A 10,859-nucleotide genomic window follows, 5' to 3' on the forward strand; every position below is an offset into this window, starting at 1 on the left:
TGGCGACCCAGGCAGTGTTAAGCATGCATTTCATCTTGTGGAGTGGGCCTTGAATTCAACCAGATATTGGTTGGTTATTCTAGCAAGTTTTGTGTTACTTTTGTGCATACTGGATATTACTACAGACAGGAGGTTTTGTACTCTGTTGGTGTTTACCTTTCTTTTTGGTGATGTACATAGTTATTAATACCACAAATGTTATTCAATACGGATAAAGGCTCTAGGTAGTCACCATCTTGAGCTTTCTGAGATGACTGACTTATGTAGGTATTCGCTTCAGGATTTGGGCCTTCCTGTCTGTCTTTTTGGGAAAGTAACCAATAGCATTGGCAGAAGCCTGGGCTATTTGGTGGATTTCTATGGGTCTCCTTTTGTCAACAACTTACTTAAATGCAACCAATTTCTGGCACTTGAAGTTTCATTTATTGGCAAGAGATTTCTAGTTGTGGACTTCTCAAACTTGTTATTGGATAACTGCCTATGGATTTCTTTCATAGATGCATATCTTTAAAGAAACTTCTATAGTAGTAGGTTACCATCTGACCTCTCCAATGATGGTTAATTTTAGCTGTCCCTTTCTGTATTCCTTCCCTTAAGTTGCCTTTATTCTGTTTATTTGTGCATTTTTCTAATGCCCAGGTAGCCACCTTTAATTGTTTATCTCATTTTATAGATTTTTTTATAAAACTATGGCAATTTTATTAATATATTATTAACCTGAGCATGCAAATATAAACCAGTGGATTATAATAGAAAATCTAGAGAAACTCTCATATGAGTATTATTAATGGATTTTTTATAAAAGAAAAAAGATAATTTATTGAAGACAGAATAGTCTTTTCTTCATATAATGTCATAACATAGATATTGTTTTTGAAAATTTAAAAGAAAATGACTGGATATAAAATCACATTTTACAAAAATTAAGTCACAATAGATGACAGACCTAAATATAACTCTATTAAAACATTTCACGAGCTCTGAGACTCTCTGTGTCTGTACCTAGCTTAGAATTTTCTATTTAACACAAGCTGGTCACAGACTCTCTGCAGTCCCTAACTCACCCTCTAAAGTGGCAGAATTATAAATGAAAGCCATCATGCCTGGCTCATGCTTTCTATGTAGTAAAATTGGGAGACAGGTTAGAGGATCATGTAGTCAGCAATGAAACCTTAAAGTTTATTTATTTCAACTGTATGTGTTTTGAATGTTTTATTACTTATTTGTAAGTATACTAACTACAAACTATGTGTTTGGTGCTGAGGAGGCTAGCACAGATTGCAAACAGCTTCTGAAAGTAAGCTTGGAAATAGTTGTTAGCTACACTGAGGATGCTTTAAATAAAATATCAGAAGTTGTATGAAAACAAAACGTAAAAACCACAAACATGGTGTATCACAACAAAACTTTAAAACCTCAAAAAATGGTGTTGGTACAACTAGCAGTTATCATGTAGAATAATGCGAATTGATCCATTCTTATCTCCTTGTACAAAGCTCAAGTCTAAGTGGATCAAAGACCTCCACATAAAACCAGAGACACTGAAATTGATAGAGGAGAAAGTGGGGAAAAACCTCAAAGATATGGGCACAGAGAAAAAAATTCCTCAACAGAACACCAATGGCTTGTGCTGTAAAACCAAGAATTGACAAATGGGACCTCATTAAATTGCAAAGATTCTGTAAGGCAAAAGACACTGTCAACAAGACAAAAGGGCCACCAACAGATTGGGAAAGGATTTTTAACAATCCTAAATCTGATAGAGGACTAATATCCAATATATCAAAGAGTTCAGGAAGCTGGACTCCAGAAATTCCAATAACTCCATTAAAAATGGGGTACAGAGCTAAACAAAGAATTCTCAACTGAGGAATACCGAAGGGCTGAGAAGCACCTGAAAAAATGTTCGACATCCTTAATCATTAGGGAAATGCAAATCAAAACAATCCTGAAATTTCACCTCACACCAGTCAGAATTGCTAAGATCAAAATAAAAAAATTCATGTGAGGCAGATGCTGGTGAGGATGTGGAGAAAGAGGAAAACCCCTCCGTTGCTGGTGGGATTGCAAGCTTATACAACCACTTTGGAAATCAGTCTGGCAGTTCCTCAGAAAATTGGACATAGTACTACCAGAAGATCCAGCAATATCTCTCCTGGGCTTATAACCAGAAGATGTTCCAACTGATAATAAGGACACATGCTCAACTATGTTCATAGCAGCCTTATATATAATAGCCAGAAGCTGGAAAAAAACCCAGATGTCCCTGAACAGAAAAATGGATACAGAAAATGTGGTACATTTACACAGTGGAGTACTACTCAGTTATTAAAAACAATGAATTTATGAAATTCTTAGGCAAATGGATGGATATGGAGGATATCATCCTGAGTGAGGTAACCCAAACACAAAATAACTCACTTGACATGTACTCACTGATAAGTGGATATTAGCGCAGAAACTTTGAATACCCAAGGTACAATTTGCAAAGCACAAGAAAATCAAGAAGACCATCGTGTGGATACTTCATTCCTCCTTAGAATAGTGAATGAAATACCCATGGAAGGAGCTACAGAGACAAAATTTGGAGCTGACATGAAAGGATGGATTATCCAGAGACTGCCCCACCCGGGGATCCATCCCATGATCAGGAACCAAATGCAGACACTATTGCATATGCCAGCAAGATTTTGTTGATAGCACCCTGATATTGCTGTTTCCTGTGAGGCTATGCCAGTGCCTGGCAAATACAGAAGTGGATGCTCATTGTCATCTGTTTGATGGAACACAGGGCCCCAAATGGAGGAGTGAGAGAAAGTACCCAAGGAACTGAAGGGGTCTGCAAACCTATAGGTGGAACAACAATGTGAACTAAGCAGTACTTCCAGAGCTCGTGTCTCTATGTGCATATGTAGCAGAAGATGGCATAGTTGGCCATCATTGGGAAGATCTTGCAAACTTTATATGCCTCAGTACAGTGGAACACTAGGGCCAAGAAGTGGGAGTGGGTGGGTAGGGGAGCAGGTGGTTATAAAGGACTTTCAGGATAGAGTTTGAAATGTAAATGAAGAAAATATCTAATAAATCATTGAAAAAAATAACCACAAACATAAACATCCAAAAATAACTGGCAGTTTGAACCTTGCTAAAATTGAAAATACTGGCTTTTAAAAATAGTTTTGAAATCAGAACAAAAGACACAGACACATTTCAAACTACATTTATGTTCAATATAATTGGAGAAATCTTGATAGAAGCAACGATGATTATACTAACGTAGTCAAAAGAAAAAAGAAAGTCAAAGTTTACTCCTCCAAACAAGAAGGGTACCTGTTGGAAAAAGATAGTGCAGGTCACAGGACAGAAAAATAATGGAGAAGGGGACAAGGCATATTCAGTATATACATATATTAAATTGTCAAATGTTATAAATATTAAAGAAAATTAAACACAATTAAAAAAAGAGTCTTGTAAGTAGCAGTAGTAGATTGTCTTCCAGCATTCATTTCCTCACTAGCCCTGTGTATTAGCTAGGTTTCTAGGTCAAGGTATGATTTCCTCCTTCTGAATAGACCAGAATTCACCTTGCAACCATGATGCCTATAAACTATAGCAATGATGCACATGGTAAGACATCCTTAAAGATACAGGCATCATGGTTGGATAGGACTACTGATTGCTTCCCTCCCTTAGAAGCTTACATAATAGTTTCTGGTATTATGAAAGGTAGATTGCAAGAAGGAGGCCCTCAGGTTAGATCTAGACATTACTGGATTCAGAAATTACTTGAATATTTTTGGTCTGAAGTGAGTGGTGTCTTCAGTAACAGGGCCTTACCTTAACCTTTGAGAGACAATCAAAGACAAAGGACAACAGCAATAGCCTATATTGGTTTGGAAGTCACTTAAAGTACATGAACCAATAGCTCAAGCAAATGATTCTCATGGCTGATATTGTTTGCTTTTTAGTTTGGTTGGTTTTTGTTGATGTTGATGATGTTGTTGTTTTGTTAAATAGGATGGTGAGCATTGTCATCCCACTTATTCCAGCCTCAAAGTTTATCTACCACTCCTGCTCCAATGGCTTAGACTTCACTGTGGAAGAAGGGGGTGGATAGATTGAAAGAGCAAGAGGATCAGAAAATTTTTTGTGAGATGGTTTCTCCTAGAAATGACAGTATATTAAAGATACTTTAATATCATGGCTGCTTAAATAAGGTATGAGCAAAGACAACACCAATAGACATACTATTATGGATGTATGACAGACTCCCATTCCTAGTAAAAGAGTTAGAGGCTATTAATTAATGACTACTGAGAGATAGAGAACTAGCTTATCCTAGGGAAGACATGTCTAATTAGTTTAGCTCTGAAGTAATATATATCCAAGCCACACTAAATGGATTTAGGATACTGTATTTATATATTTTCTCTCTGTCTCTCTGTCTCTCTCTCTCTGTCTCTCTATATCTCTCTCTCACTCACACACACACACAAACACACACACACACAAACACACACACTTCACAATATTAAAGAAAATGAGGTTATCAAACTGAGAGGAATATATAAGAGAATGGAGGGATTGGAAGAAAGGAACAAAGGACAGCACATGGAAGGAGGAATAGCAAGTGGGGTGGAGTAATTATAATTGAAATTAATTTTTTAATAAAAAGATAAATTTTATAAAGTATATGAAAGATCTTATGAATATCATCAAGATAAAAATGATAGAAATAACATTTCAAAATAATTCACATCATCCTTAACTACAAAACTGATACATAAAATAGAAATAGATGTAACCGAACACCTATAAGGACAGGAGAAAATGAAAACATTGCAAAGTGTGGCTCAGTGCAAAGCAAGAGGAGTGATTCTTCTTCTCTGCAACGAGCACAAAGCAACTTCAGAAGACATTTCTCAGTGTATTATAAACACTCATATAGTCTTAGTAATGAATAGCAACAACATTTAAAAGTTTTAGTAAACTTATTTAAAAACCTATGTCCATATACAATCCTCTGCCTATAACTTTACAACAGACTTGCTCACTGAAATCCAATGCAGATTTGCTATAATTTTGGAAAGATGAAACTTTACAGAAATTATATAAGTGCACTGGTTGCCCAGGGTTTCCTGACAAGTCCAGCTGAAGGATAGGAGAAGTTTAGTCAGGTGGAATAATTTCATTCAAGATTTTAATGGATATATGAAACTGTACATTTGTCAACCCTCATAAAAATTTATATACACTGAGAAAACCTCAATGAATATTGAGGTGTTTAGAAATATATTACATAATGTGCCAGATCATACTTGTTATGTTGTAATTATATGAATTAATTGTAGAAATGTATTGGCTTGGGTAATTTTGGAAATAGTAGTAGCTCTTGTAGGTCTAAAAGGGAAAGTAACTACACATAACAACTGTTATGTGTTAAAAAAAAAAACAAAAAACAAAACAAAACATGTGTCACAGGACTAATGAGTAAAACTTCTTTGTTTGCTTCACGCGCATACTATGCCTGAGCTGTTAAAATAACAAATGATGAAACAGGTTAATGATATGATTAGTACAAATTGTTTACTTGACAAAACTATACTCACCCAGAAGACAGACCTTTTGTCATAGCATGAGCAGTTCTCTTTATTGAATCAATTAAGGTGGAAATCCCACTTCTTACTGCAGGCAGTACTGTTCACTGACTGGGCCCTGGGATGTGTAAGTGGAGAAAGGGAGCTGAGCAGCAGGTATTAACTTGTCTCTGCTTCTTAAGGTCAGGCTAATGCAGTAGATCAGATACCTAAAGTTCCAGCCACTGTGACTTTCCCATTATGATGAGCTGTATACTTTTTTAAAAAAAATATTTATTTATTTAATGTTATTTGTACACTGTAGTTGTCTTCAAACACACCAGAAGAGGCCATCAGATCCCATTATAGATGGTTATGAGCCGCCATATGGTTGCTTGGAATTGAACTCAGGACCTCTGGAAGAGCAGCCAGCACTCTTAACCACTGAGCCATCTCTCCAGTCTGATGAGCTGGATTCTTAAACAAAGTGCAGAAGTAAATCCTTCCTCCCTTAAGTTGCTTTTGTCAGTCTACTTTATCATACCATCAGGAAAAGAAATAAAGATGAAGCCACAGTTACTGCAAAACAGTTCTCCAATGTAAGGCTCAGAGCTCTTAGAAGAAATAGCTGGCATAGGAATACCACAAGAAACAAGTGGAACATTTTCTGGTACTATGAGGTAAATGGATAAGACAGGAAGAATGATAATGAAACCAGTGATGGACAGTCCACAGGAGTCAAGTACATTTCATCAACAAAATCTACAACAATCTAAGTGACAGAATAATGTGTAATAGTGTATAATAAAGATTCAAGACACAAAATGAATACTTACAATGTATACTTATATAGATATCTTATATCTAAATTAAATAGATAGTGCAAGTCATTTTCAGAAGATTTCTAAGTAGCTTATGTAAATAATCTTTCTTAAGAAGATGGACCCTAGGTCCCCAATATTTACCTGTAGATTTCAAGTATCAAGTGCCTCCCAAGCCATGTGGTATGGATAGGTTGTGATGAGGAAACAGATAGAGGTTAACCTCACAGTGGAAACATGAGGTGTTACCTGTTGAGGCCCAGGAATTATTGCACAGACCACCCACACTATTCAAGCAGAAATAGTTTATTGAACATACAACCTGGGACTCATCATTCAGGCATCTAGGTCAGACTCGGGAGTTGAAACTGTGACCCTGGTTGTTTCCCTCGGGTACCCTATAAGGATAAAATCCACAAAAGCTCATAGCAACCATAAACATAGCAATTGTAAACATAGCCGCCATACAAGCTCATACACAAGTGTAGAAAGTGCTGCCAGGAGAATGCAGCAATGGGTTCTGGTACAAGCTTATTGTAGCTAACTATACAATGCATTTCTTACTGAACTTTACTATGATTAACTCTAGAGGAGTGTGAGGATCTGGGGAATTTTCAAGAACTCCAAAGCATAGAACTTAGCAAGATTAATGGTTAACTAGACATGAGAAAGACCCTCTGTAACAATGTAAGATGGCTGAATATAGGAATAAAGCAAAATGACTATAGTGGTTTCAGGAAGGCAGTGGCTACCTAAGTCTTAACACTACCAGAACAATAAGAAGAAAAAAGTCTCCAACCAATCCATCTAGACCTCGACTAAAGAGAAAGGACACATCAACTTAACATAAGATGTACGTTAGATCCTAGGATTGAAAGCTGTGTTAGTATCTATGTAAATTAATAATAATGTATCATTATTGGCCCATCAAATATGATAGGCAGCATTAATAATATTAGTAATTGATAATAATAGGTGATACTGTGGACAAGTTAGTTTGAATTAATTATACTTTCTGTAAAATTGTCTCACATTAAATTCCCTGAAAATTTAATGAAAATGTTTTAGGTAAAATTTCATTAATGTAATTATAGGGCATTTTTATTTTTTGATTCTTTTATTTGTGAGGGAAATGTGACTCTTAACTTTTAATTTGTAGTTGGAAGTATATGCATGAAGTTAGGTGACTGTACCAGGATTTAACTATGATTATCTATGGGTAGTTAAATTATAGGAAATTACGGTTCATTAACAAATATCTACTCTCATAGTGTGAGCTAAAAATTATCTCCACAATCAGTAATTTTCACACAAACAGTTATTATAGGAGGATAAAATATGTGTCAATCAAAATCAGCCTTCCCCTGAGAACTGTTTCTAGCAGTAACAGTAGTTATTCAGATTAACCTCTTTGCCTTCTATCCTCAGTGGATATAGCTTTATTATTACATTGAAATGCCTCTAGAGATAACCTGAAATTTCACATAAATTTCAATTAGATACTATCTCTTCCCTTGAATATATAATTTTCCTGTGAGTAACGTAAAGACTTTACTATTGTTCCATGTATAATTTTCCCATCCCTCCTTGTGCTGTATTATCTTGATGTCATTTGAAGATATTTAGAATTACCATGGAAACACATGTCTGGTCATATGGGTTTCCAAAAAGATTTAACTGAAAATGGGAGAACTGCCCAGAATGTGGGTGATACCATGCCATGGCCATAGAGTCTGAACTGCATAAAGAGAGGAAAGTGGGCTGAACACCACTTTCTCTGGGGAATGAGGACTGACACCTGTATCACTTCTGCTTGCTAATCTCAAACAGGCAATGCCACTTGTTGCCACAGTCTCTGGCTGCCATGCCTTCCCTACCATGATGGGCTGTATCCCCTTAAAATACAGGACTAAATGACACAGTTTACTCTCAGGTTGCAGCCAGTCAAGTATTTGGTTACATCAAAAAAAGAGGGATAACTAATACACACATAGTGTTTAGTTCTCCTAATGGCTCTGATATAGTTACATGGGATAAAGAGAGAAGAGAGACAACTGATAACTTAGTGTTTGGCAGCAACTAGAGGACAGGCTGAAAATGGCCAAAAGCCCACTGCCAGGGCTTGACAGATGCAGTAGTCCTTACTGCCAGGAGTGGCTAATGTTTACAGGATCCAGGACCCATAAGAAACTCACTTCCCAGGATCTGGAAATCCGTGTGACTAGTTCACCACTTTTTCTGTTTTGCAGGCATATCATCTTTTATTTCCTTCCTTCCCCACTCTTTTGATAGGATATTTCTAAATTATACTTTTGAAATTTATGCCTGGTCTAGTCCAAATGAATAAATCTTTTTAGTCACATCATTTCCGATACACATATTATTCTCTGAAATATTGGAAATCTGTTCAGATCCCTGTGGAATCTCCAGTAATATGAGTTCATCTCTTTTAAATGATTCAATGGAGAGGAATATTGGCTTTTTAATGAATTGAAATCATTCTAAATATTTAAAACCTATTATTAATTATCCATAAATCCAAATGAGAAAGTGTAATATAAATCAATTTACTACATAGTAAGAGGAATTTGGGATTTATGAAATAATTTGAACTATTGTGTTGTGAGGTGTATCCTACATGTCAAGCACTGATCTTTATATGGACTAGTTCAATTAATTAATATTCTATAAGGTCTTTATGTCATTTAGAAGGAAATCTGGAATATAGAAGCTACATTGTATTCCATTAGAAAGTGCATTATTACAAAAGACATTTTTCTTATCACAAAAGGAAATATTAAAAACATTGAGAGTAGAAGAAAACTTTCAATGCCATTCAAGGTAGAGAAGCAACCAAAACCATTCCAAGACTGCCACGAGTATCTGGAAAACATTCTATAATAAATCTATGAACACACAGAAGTTTAAAATTTTTCCAGTCAACTGACTGGTAAATGCCACAGACAGAGACTAAGTTAAGCTAGAAAGAAATATTTGAACATTTATACATACATGTGTTCATGTGCCAGTTTGTCTTGGAGTAATTTGAGTTAATAACTAGAAGTTAACCTTTAGCTCTGTACATACCAAAGTATTTAAGGCCTGTGAGAATTAAAGTATGACATCTCTGTGCCAGGTATGGATACCTACTGGATACAGCAGTGAATCCATTAAACATTCATAGACTTTTCTTACAGAGAGACTCACAAACTACTATATATGGAATACATTTTTAAAAATATTTTATTTCAGAAGGTTAAATAAAGATTGAGGATCACAAATAGTTATTTGCTTTTTTTGTGGAAACTTTCCAAACATGGCCATAAGGATGTTTTTGTGTGTGTGAATATCTGCACAACAGAAAAATAAGCATCCTGGATTTGTGTTTCAGGTTGTCAATAAACAGGCATTTTTAGTTGATTTTTGTCACTGTTTATGTTTGTTTTTGTTATTTTTTGTTATATTTTTTGTTTTGGTTGGTTCTTTTCAGACAAATTTATAAAGACATTAAACATTACTTGTCACAATTAGCATATATTTTTGATTACATGTGTCCAATATGTTTTGTGAGTATAGTATATATAATATAACTTTATATAATATATCACTTTATGAAGAAAAGGAAAATTAGGATGTTTGTCTATAGCATGTTGCTATCACATATTAACAACCTAAGGTTCATGTACCATATGGGCCATATGGTAGCTACAGATGTAACTCAACATAAAATTGTAAATGTAGCACAAACATTATTGAATATTTCTGCATATTCTGCAATGTGATTGTGGGGAACTTTGCAGATGACAATATTGTATCAAACTATTGAAAAAATGGACACTCCTCCAACTAGTTATATGAAAAAAAATATAGAAGAATTTTTATAGATACAATTATACAAGGACTTATTAAATTAAATAAATATATGCTTTTCTTACTTGAAATAGGACTTTGATGTATCAATTGACCACTAAGTCAATACAGGTGGCCACCAATATACAATTGTCTGCTCTTCTCAGTATTAATAGTTCATTATCTGTTTATCTCCGTATGTTCACCTGAACATTATCTAATAATATTCCCAACTAAGAAAATACTTAGTAGAGAAAGAAGAAAATAAATGCAAATGGTTGAAGAGCCAATTATATTCTTATGCCTCATCTTAAAAATTCCATGAGGCAGATAACTATTGCACCTTATCAATCTGGGATGAATATTTAGATATTCATCTCAGGAGTAGCTATACTGAACTCAAGGAACATAAAATAACTGTAGTAGTAGTAGTAAGGATGTAAGAATGTTAATCCAGAAATACATATACACATTATACTGATAAAGAAGATAGATAGGTAGGGAAAAAGAAAGACTGTTCTGTGTGTGTGTGTGTGTGTGTGTGTGTGTGTGTGTGTGTGTGAGAGAGAGAGAGAGAGAGAGAGACAGAGACAGAGACAGAGACAGAGACAGA

The sequence above is a fragment of the Mus pahari genome, chromosome 6 (genome assembly GCF_900095145.1).
Source record: "Mus pahari chromosome 6, PAHARI_EIJ_v1.1, whole genome shotgun sequence".
In the NCBI taxonomy this organism is placed as follows: Eukaryota; Metazoa; Chordata; class Mammalia; order Rodentia; family Muridae; genus Mus; species Mus pahari.